This window comes from Cervus elaphus, chromosome 21 (genome assembly GCF_910594005.1).
Source record: "Cervus elaphus chromosome 21, mCerEla1.1, whole genome shotgun sequence".
Taxonomy (NCBI): domain Eukaryota; kingdom Metazoa; phylum Chordata; class Mammalia; order Artiodactyla; family Cervidae; genus Cervus; species Cervus elaphus.
In genome coordinates, this window is record NC_057835.1 from 37,367,147 (window position 1) to 37,377,618 (window position 10,472).

At 45.3% G+C, this 10,472-nt stretch overlaps 1 protein-coding gene across 10 annotated transcripts in view; it reads right to left on the reverse strand.

Annotated features, from left to right (window-relative positions):
• NCOA2 (nuclear receptor coactivator 2) overlaps window positions 1–2,564 on the reverse strand; it is a 284,225-nt gene extending 281,661 nt beyond the window's left edge. For 3 of the 10 annotated variants that reach the window (XM_043879380.1, XM_043879370.1, XM_043879378.1), the window contains exon 1: window positions 2,339–2,488. The gene's annotated coding sequence lies outside the window, so the exon portion shown is untranslated. Of the gene's footprint in view, window positions 1–144; window positions 711–760; window positions 1,122–1,738; window positions 1,760–1,779; window positions 1,801–1,940; window positions 2,072–2,338; window positions 2,489–2,540 lie in introns of those variants that run through there. The other 7 variants (XM_043879371.1, XM_043879379.1, XM_043879374.1 and 4 more) reach the window with 6 other exon arrangements.
• Between the last annotated feature and the right edge of the window lie 7,908 nt (window positions 2,565–10,472).

The window sequence follows — 10,472 nt, forward strand, 5'->3', positions numbered from 1 at the left end:
TCTGTAGACAAATATTCTTTGACTGGCTTGCTCCTTAAATATCAACGCTTTAGGTTGCAAACAGTGATGCTTTGGTTCCTAACTTCATGTTGTTTACTCAAGAGCAAAAAAAAAAAAAAAAAACCAAAAAATAAAAATGCATACCATAAACTACAACTTTTTTTAAAAATGTCATCCCAACGCCGAACTTCCAAGTGCACTTTGGAAACTGGCGCTCTAATTAATCAAGGAACCAGTGAAGCCATTACAAACAATGATGCTTTACACTCCCAATAATCAATTGACGTGAAGCTTTCCCGATGCCTTCGTTTTCAGAGCAGCTTTTCAAATTTCATTGTCTCCACGCTGGAGTAGCTAAGTGAAACTGAGACAGAGGTAAACAGATAACTCCTAGGATCCTTAGCACGTAAACCGAGCGCTGAGGTTCGGAACGCGATCACTACAATATATGCCATTTTAGAAACGGGCCTCGGACAGTTACTGCCACATCCTAAGTGCCTTTAGACTTCCTTGTGTCTAAGACAACGTCTCTGGTGGTACCAAAGCAATACAGTATCTCGTGCAATCTGCGTGCTTCCCCGGGTCGGAGGCCCTGTAAGTGACACTACCCCACAGATCTAGAAGTGGGTGACCAGGGATGTACAAGAGTGGATAGCTCTTGGCGTCTCCATGACTCCCCCGCCCTGCCTGCAACTCCGCTCCAACTGGTCCGGAAGAAGCCCCGCCCCCTTCCTTCCTCCGGTCCCCGCGATTGGCTTACCGACACCCGGCAGGTCAATTCCCCGCCTTCGATTGGCTCACTGCCCCATCAGTCACACGCTGCGAGATTCGGGTCGGTGGGAGGGGAAGGCAGTGGAGGAGGTGGAGTGGGAGTGGGATTAGAGGACGAGGTGACGGAGGAGGGTGTTCAGGCTCGGTCCCCGGTTTGGGAAAGTTTCCCCTACGAGTGACAGACCCGGACGGCGCTAGCCCCGGTCCCGCTCCGAGCCGGTGCAGGACGCTCGGGTCCCTGATTCCCGCCCCTCGGTCCCGCAGGCCCCGGAAACCACTAGGGGGAGGGGGGAAGAGGGAGGGACCAGCTAACCAGGGACCGACCCACCCCCGATCTCGGAAGAGGCGCCTCCGGGACTCCCCGGAGGGGCGGGGGGCGGGGAGCGCCAGCGCGCCGCGACGACCCCCGGCCCCCTCCCCCAGCAGCCCCCAGAGGCCCGAGAGAGCAGTGTCCCCGGGCCCGGGGCGTGACCGTCGCGAGCCGGCTGGGAGGGCCCCTCCCGCTTCCCGCCTGGGGCCCTGAGGGCCTGTCCCTTTAGGGGCGGGGAGATGGGGGAGCGAAGAGGGGGCGCTGGCGAGCCAACCCGGAACCTCCCGGCCCGCCTCCCGCCCCCAGCCCCGGCCCCTGCGCGCCTCCTGCACACACGCCCGCACCCAGAAAGTTAAGTCAGGGGCGAGCCCGGCTCGGCGCCGCCGCGCTCCGGCCCCCCGGCTCCCCGCCCCCACCGCGGCCCGGCCTGCTCGGCCCGAGCGCGCCGCCCGCCCCGCCCGCCGCAGCTCCTTCCCGTCCGCGCGCGGCGCCCCTCGCCCCCCGCCCCCGGCGCTGACACGGGCCGGGCCCGGCCGCCGGGCCGCGGATCCCCTCTCCTCCCGACGTCTCACCCGCCGGCCGCCCCTGACAAGGCGCTTCACCTTCACACACCCCCGAGCACTTCCCGAGTCCTGCCACCCCTCGCCCGGCTCCCACCCTGCGCTGCAGTCGCTCCGCGTTTCCATGAAAGAATGCACCTTCTCGGGCTTCACCTTCCCGTCTCTCAGCCTCGCGCCCCCCGAGGGCGCAGGAGACGCGCTCCCCGCCGACCCGCAACGGGCAGGGGCGGCAGGCGCCGGGGCTCCTCCGGCGGGGGCCGCGCCCGCGCCCCCGGCCTCCGCCGCGCCTCGGCTCTCACCTCTTGGCCGGCGCCGCGGGCTGCAGCCTCCGCCCGCCTCGCGCTCCGGGACTCGTCTCCCGAGCTCTCGCAAAGCGCTGGAGCGCCTCCTTTCTCTCCCAGGGACTCCGCGTCTCCCCGCCGCTTCCCGCCCTCCCCACCCCTCCCCCCCCCCCCCCCCAAGTCCCAACTCCCCAGCTTCACGGCGCCTCTCCGGGGATGCAACTCCCGTTTTCCGCGCACCGGGGCAGCGGTTCCCCGCACACAAAACAGCCCTCTCGGCGGCGCGCGGCTCAGCCCGGCTCGGCGCAGGAAGGGCGATCGCGGCCGGGGGGTGGGGACGCGGCGCCCCCCGCCCGTCCGCCGCCCGCCCCCCGCCTCCAGCCCGCCCTCGCGGCCCCCAGGGAAGGAGCGGTTACCGGCTCGGGTCGGTCACGCCGTCAGGTGCCGGCTGCCGTCGGCGCTGACCTTCGCCGCCGAAGCCGTGGCTGAGGCTGCGGCCGCCATGTTCCCGTGTTAATAACTGCTGCCTGGTTGTTTATTTCAATGGAGATCCTCCCCCAACTCCCTCCTCCTCCTCCTCCACCTCCTCCTCCTTCTCCTCCGCGTCTCCGCACTTGCCTAGAGACACACAGACCGCGCGAGCTCGCGATCAGGGGAGGGGGCTCGGGAGTCAGGCAGTCCCTCCCTCCGCCTCCCCGGCCGTGGCCGCAGCCGAGTCCTGTCACTGGGGAAAGGACGGGGCGGAAACTTGCGTCCCGCGCCCCCGGGGAGGGGGCAAAGGTGGACGGAGGGTTCTCCCGGGAGCCGACCCTGGCCGCGGACTCTGCAGCATCTCCGTCGGCGGAGTCCTCTTAAGAAGACGACCCGGGGAGAGGTGAAGAGTGAGGAGAGAAGGGAGAGGGGACAAAATGGGTGACGGTAGTAGCAGGGAGGGTGACCTGTGGGTGACTGGAAGCGAGGGGAGAGTAAACAGATGACTCCATGGGAGGGCAAAGGGCAAGTGCCAAAAAAGCGAGCGTATGGGACCGGCCGGGGCTGCAGAGTGGAGGCGGTGGGATCTGAGGTTGCAGACGACCAGGCAGATGCCCCCGCACGAAGATGGGGAGAACGCAGTGCCAGGTTCGCCCCGGGAGGAGCCACCCGTCGGCGCTCCACCGGCGCCCCTCGAGCAGCAGTCGGCACCCCTAGGGCGCACTTCGCACGCCCGCGTCTGCTGCTGCGCCCTGGAGGCGCCTGTCGTCCATCAGTTCTCCCCCGGCTCCAGGGAGAATTGGCTTCTTCCTTGGCGGCCGCCTCTGAAGAGGGGATGGAGGGGCGCGACCGTGCGAGGCGAGCTTAAAAGGGTGCCACCCAGCAATTGCATGATAAAGCAAAAGTGCACACAGTGTAAATAGCCAGACCTGGTTGAGCATTCTCGTCACGACCTGAGTCACAGAAGTTTTTTATTGAAAAGTCCACTTTCTAGACGGAAAGTGATGTTGGGGGGACGCGGGAGAGTTGCCCTGAAGATTCAGAGAGAAGCCTCGTGAAACTCACTTGGATCAGCTTTCTGCCTTGGAAAAGCAAGTTCTTCCCAATCCAGATAACACTTAGGGGAAAAAAAAAAAGAACATTTGTTGAACAGATTTTCTTATTTTTAGTCTTGAAATGAGAAAGGTCACTTGCCATGGACAATAATAGTGTTTATTGAACACTTACTATGTGTTCAGTCACTGGGCTAAGTGATTTCTAGATTTTGATTCTCAAGCCTTACAAAGTAATACCATTTTTATCCTTCACACAAAAAATGAAGTTTAAAGAAGTCGTAGGGTCATAGAGCCAGGAAGTTGGAGAGGATTTGAGCCCGATTCTATCCCAATCCAGAGCCCACACTTTTAATGGTGACTTCAACCTCAATTTTGTGGGAGTAACACAAATTTTCTTTGGAGAAAGAAAAAAATATGTGTGTGTGTTTGACTATGGTAGAAAATGTTTCCAAGTGCTAACAAATTGTTAGCACTGGAGAGTATGAGTGGGTGTGTAGAGGAATAGTAATTCCACTTTTTTTTACACTGTAATGTTTGAAATGTTTGCATTCACCATGTATTAGTTTCATAAACTTTTATAGATTATTTTAATTACATGGCATAACAGAATTAGATTTCTTGAAATCCCAAAGTTCTCAAAAAACTGGGGAAGCAATGGGAATGGAAAGGGTTTTTTTTTATGACCTGTGTTTTTCCACAAATACTTGTCCAGTGTATTCCTACAATGAGGTAGTAATCACCTGAGGTCTGTCACATTGCTGGCCTCCAATTTCCTTTCTTGTCCTCACCCCCAACTTTGAGTTGTGATAAAGGAAAGATTCTCCTTCTGGCTTTCTAGCTCTCCCTTTTTCTGGCAAAGGTCCAGAATTCATCAGTCCTCTGGAGCAGATTTCACACTTTCAAAAACTACCCATGATATCTGTACAAATAAATGACTCCCCATTGCATTTCCATATTACTCCATGAAACTTACTCAAGATGCCTGTTTCTACAAAAATAAAACAAACAAAAAAATCTGACAGCATCGCATAATGAGTTCCATCTCCAGCTGCTAATCAGTTGCCTCCAACCTTGAGGAATCCTATAACTTCTACACTCTAGTACAGCCTCTGGGCTCCCTCAACACTTCATGCCATAGTTATAACAATATTCTGTCTTGTACTGCAGTTGTTTATATATTTGTCTTTCTCTTTCACTAGATCGTAAGCTCTTCAGGACCCATGTCTTTTTCTTGTTTTTACATGCTACAGCTCCTAACTTATTTAATGTTAACTGTTTATGTGAATCTATAAAATGTAAATGACATTATCTGGTCAATCTTCATGTTCATTTCCCCAACTTACCCTCCAGTACCTTGCTCTTAAAACATATTTATGAAAAATGTTTTCAGTATTTTTTAAGAACTTAGATTTCTATAAGACCTCAGAATAATTGTTTAGTAAAACCAGCCATAATTATTGGTGAATTATCATGTGATAATGTAACATGAAAAGGAAGAAAAGTAAATAAACTTAGTTATTCAGTCAAAGAAAAAAATGAAAGCAAAGATATAGGAACTGGATATATTACCAACAGAGAACAACCCAATAAGGAAAAAAATGTGGGTGCAAATCAGAAAGGGGAAGGAAATTACTGAAATTTAGTAGAAGCAGAAACAACATACCATGGATAGATGAGGCAAGTAGACACATCAAAAAGAAATGTCAGCCAAATCACAAATGCAACTTAAAGTAATAAAGAAAAATGATAATTTATATAGTTAACAATCCACTTAAGAAAATCAGAACAATGGGAATACTATAGAGCAAGAAATTCTATATTGTCTGCCTTCTCTTCCTCATTCAACTTCAAATTACTCACTTCCTTCATATAGATAAGCTATATAAAAATTGGAAGATTCATTGTGATTTTTGTGTTATTACTACTAGCATGCTTCATGATATAATGAGAGGTAATATGGGGTGGTACACTATATTACAGATGATGGTTGGATGGCATCACTGACTCAATGGACATGAGTTTGAGTAAACACTGGAGTTGGTGATGGACAGGGAGGCCTGGTGTGCTACAGTCCATGGGGTCGCAAAGAGTCGGACACGGTTGAGCAACTGAACTGAACTGAATATAGTGTAGTAAGAAGCGCTATTAAAGATAGGAAAATATATGAACTGGGCTTTGCTTCTTACCATGTGAGTAAATATATCAGTTTCCTCATCTGTATGATTATTAGAAGACTCAAACAAAATGGTATAAATAAATGTGCTTTGTTAACTCTTGAGTTCTTTGCACGAATAGAGTATTACTATGTTGACTAGATCTGTGCATAGCACAGTTATCTCAGTGTTCAAGTTATAAGAGCAAAAAGCATCGTTCATTATATTTAAGATGTAATCACTGAAGGAGGGAATCAGTTAAAACTGACTGACATTTGATTAGTGGAAAAATCAATTGTTTGGCTAGGTATTTCATTCTTATTGTATGTGCTCTCCAAATCCCTTAAATGTTATAGGTACCATAAATGTGTCTGATACAGGTCAAGCGTACTACATGTATTTTTATTTCTCATCAAAGTAGGCATTATGTGTAATATTATTCATATTTACGTATGAAAATAATTAGGTTCCAGGAAATTAATTTATGCAAGATCGTAGAGCTGTGTTTGCAGCATGGCTGAGAGATTGCACTAAAATTCTTTCCTTCATCACTGAAAATCTCTACTATTCTAAGCAGCAGATTATCTTCATCTTTATGTCCTCAGTACCTATAACAATTATTAAAACATAATGCATGCTCAATAAATGATTCTGAAATGAATGAATCAAAAATGCAGGGTTCCCATCAAACCGCACTACACACAAGACTAAAATCACCACTACTATTTCTTTCACATTTGAAAACACTTTATCTTTAATCACCTACCCAATACAATTCAAATTATTTACCTTATATTCAAGACCTTCTTGAATAAGTGTGACCCAAACTGCTTTTTCTAGCAATGACAGCCACAAAATTTTTAATATACCCTCACTCGTTCCATGGTGTTCTGGAAACAGGCTGACATGGGTTTCAATCTTGGCTCTTACTAACTGTAAACTTAGGCAAGTTATTTAGACTCTCTGCAAATACTATCCTGTGAAATAAGGTAAGAAAATGAAAAGGGAGGAAGGAAAATCATCTTTATTCATGTGACTGTGTACATAAAAAATTCAAAAGAACCTATAACTATTAAAGTAAATGTAAGATCACAGGATACAAGGTCATTAGTCAGAAATATTATAAATTATATTTCTATATATTAGGAAGAAACAATTAGAAAATGACATTTTTCAAAATATCATTTACAAAACATAAAAAACATCAAATACTTAGGAAAATATTTAACCAAGGATAACCAAGATCTCTACACTGAAAACCAAAAACAATGCTGACAGAAATTTACAAAGGCCTAGATAGAAGGAGAGCTATGTAGTCAGCTCTCCCCAAATTGATCTTTAGATTCATTACAATTCCAATCAAGATTCTGGCACATCTTTTTAGCAAAGATTGAGATGCTAATTCTAAAATTTATATGGAGATATATATATATTATCTAGAACAGCCAAGATAAACTCAAAAACAGGTTGGATAATTTACACTACTGATTTCAATAATCACTGGAGAGCTACAATAATTAAGACAGTGAGAGACTTTATTTTCTTGAGCTCCAAAATCACTGCAGATGGTGACTGCAGGCATGAAATTAAAAGATGCTCCTTGGAAGAAAAGCTATGACCAACCTAGACAACATATTGAAAAGCAGAGACATTACATTGCCAACAAAGGCCTGTCTAGTCAAAACTATGGTTTTTCCAGTAGTCAGGTATGGATGTGAGAGTTGAACTATAAAGAAAGCTGAGCGCTGAAGAATGGATGCTTTTGAACTGTGGTGTTGGAGAAGACTCTTGAGAGTCTTGGACTGTAAGGAAATCCAACCAGTCAGTCCTAAAGGAAATCAGTCCTGAATGTTCATTGGAAGGACTGATGTTGAAGCTGAAACTCTAATACTTTGGCTACCTGATACGTAGAACTGACTCATTGGAAAGACCCTAATGCTGGGAAAGATTGAAGGCAGGAGGAGAAGGGGACAGCAGAGGATGAGATGGCTGGATGGCATCACCAACTCAATGGACATGAGTTCAAGTAAACTCCAGGAGTTGGTAATGGACAGGGAAGCCTGGCGTGCTGCAGTCCATGGGGTCGCAAAGAGTCAGACATGATTGAGCAACTGAACTGAATATTGGTGTAAAAATAGACAAACAGATCAATGGAACAGAATAGAGAATCCAGAAATAGACCCCCAAATTTACAGTCAATTGATTTTTTGCAAAGTTGTCAAATTCAACAAAGAAAAGAAAGTCTTGTCAATAAATAAGACTGGAACAATTAGATAGCAGTATGGAGAAAATGAATATTGACTCCCTCCTCATGTCATTATACACAAGAATGAATTACAGATTGATCATAGACTTAGATGTAAAAGCTAAAACTATAAACTTGCTAGAAAAAAAAATGGGTTAATAAGTATCTTTAAAACTTTGGGGTAGACAAAGATTTTTTTTTAACAGGACTTCAACGACACTAATCAGAAAAGAAAAATAAATGATAAATTGGGCTTCATTAAAATGATAAACTTCTCATCAAAAAATACCACAGAGGAAGGGCATAAGTAGTACATGGATGGGGAGAATATATCTGCAACACACAAATCTGGCAAAGTACCTGCACCCGGAATAAGCAAAAAACACTTCTAAATTAACTTTTTTAAAAATCCAATTACAAGATGGAAAAAAAGACCTATAAAGGCACTTTACAAAAGTATGTGAATGGTCAGTAAACATAAGAAAAGATACTCCCCAAGTCATTAGTCATCAGGGAACTAAGGCAAATTAAAACCATGGGAGATGGGACTTACCCTCTAGAATAGCTAAAATTATAAAGGCTGACAGTCCCTGGTATTGGCAAGAATATGAAGCAATTGGAAGTCATTCATTGCTGGCAGGACTATGCAAACACTTTGGAAAACAGGGTGGCACTTCCTCTTATAACTATATGACCCAGCAGTTCTACTGCTAAGTATTTACCTAAGAAAATATTGATCTGAATGATGATTACATTTGACAATGGTTTGTCAAACTCCACTGAGTAGTACACTTTGGATTTATGTATTTTGCTATCTGTAAATTATACCAGACCAGATTACTATTGACATTTTTTAATGCAATAAAAGAGAAGTTCCTCAGTATAATTAATTGTATATACAAAAAGTCTAAAACAAATGTCATACTCAATGGTGAAACATTTAGAGCTTCTCCTAGACTGGGATAGAGAATTGGAACTAGAATGCCCAGTATTATCATTTGTATTCACTATTGTAAAGGAGATTCTAGTCAATGTGGTAAGGAAAGAAAAATGATGTAACTATCACTAGAGGAAGAAATAAAAGTTCCCCAGGTGGCTCAATAGTAAAGAACCCACCCACCAATGCAGGAGACACAAGAGACGCCGCTTCTGCCCCTGGGTTGGGAAAATCTCCTGAAGAAGGAAATGGCAACCCACTCCAGTATTCTTACCTGGAAAACCCCATGGCCAGAGGAGCCTGGTGGGCTACAGTCCAGGGGGTCACAAAGAGTCAGACACAACTGAGCACACACAAGGAAGAAATAAAACTGTCATTGTTTGCAGATGGCATGAATGTTTATGTAGAAAATCCAAAAGAATCAATGAACTGCTAGAATTAAATTTTAGAAGGTCTCTGGAACAGAAGGTCAATATACAAAATACAATTGCATTTAAAAAAATATTTCAGAGCAGTTTTATGTTCACAGCAAAATTGATTGGCAGGTATAGAGATTTCCCATAAACTCCCCTCCCCCACACATACACTGCTCCCCAATTATGAACATCCCCCACCGGAGTGGTATGTTTGTTACAATACAGTTGCATTTTTATATATTTTAGAAACAGAAAATGAAAACTTGAAACGTAAACTGAAAAGCTGTTTTGCAATATCCATTAAAGCTGAGTATTTCTGCTTTATGACCCAGTAATTCCACTCCTAAGTATATTTCCAGTAGAATTCAATGACAGATGAATGAATAAACTACAGTATTTTTGCACAATGGAATACTATATGGAAGTGAAAATGAATGAATGAGTGATAAAAAAAATAATACAGTACAATATGAGAATCACAGCACACTTGTGTACTCTAATAAGTAAGAACTGGTCAGGTGTTGATCTCATCTCACTTAACACAAAAGTTCATGTGGGTAGGTTGACAGGGAGTCTTAGAACAGGATGTAGGTTCTAGATCATAATCTAAACCCATAAACAGTGTTACTTAAACACTTGGTTAGTTGGTTGGTTGGTTGGTCACATCTTTTTATTTGGCAACCCACTTTAGTATTCTTGCCTGAAAAATCCCATGAACAGAGGAGCCTGGTGGGCTGTAGTCCAGAAGGTCTCAAAGAGTCAGACAAGACTGAGTGACTAAGCATGTAAGGATATAACCTAAAAATTGCCATTTTAACCTTTTTTTAAGTGTACAATTCAGTGGCATTAAGTACATGCACACTGTTTTCAACCACTGCCCATCTCCAGAACGTTCTCATGAAAATATTCTGGACATGGTATTAAGGACTCAGTTTCCAACTCAAGGAATTTCTAAGATCCCATGTATCAGGGAGCTAAAGCACACTCAGAGGGAAAAAAGCTTCCTTCAGTTAAAATGCAAGATTTTTATAAAATCCTGGGTGTGAAGGGGAATGTCTGTGTTCAGTGTTAGCTAGGACAGAAAAATATCTTCATCAAAAAGAATGCATCTGAATAACGACTCTTCTTCCTTCGAACCGTCTTCTTGCTTCTTTTGAAACAGGCTTCTATAAACGTGGACCACTTGACAAATAGTGCTGCTCACCACAGAGCTCTCATTCTAGCAATATTTCTTGGGCTTTAAAATATAACACTCTGTTTTTATTTAACACAT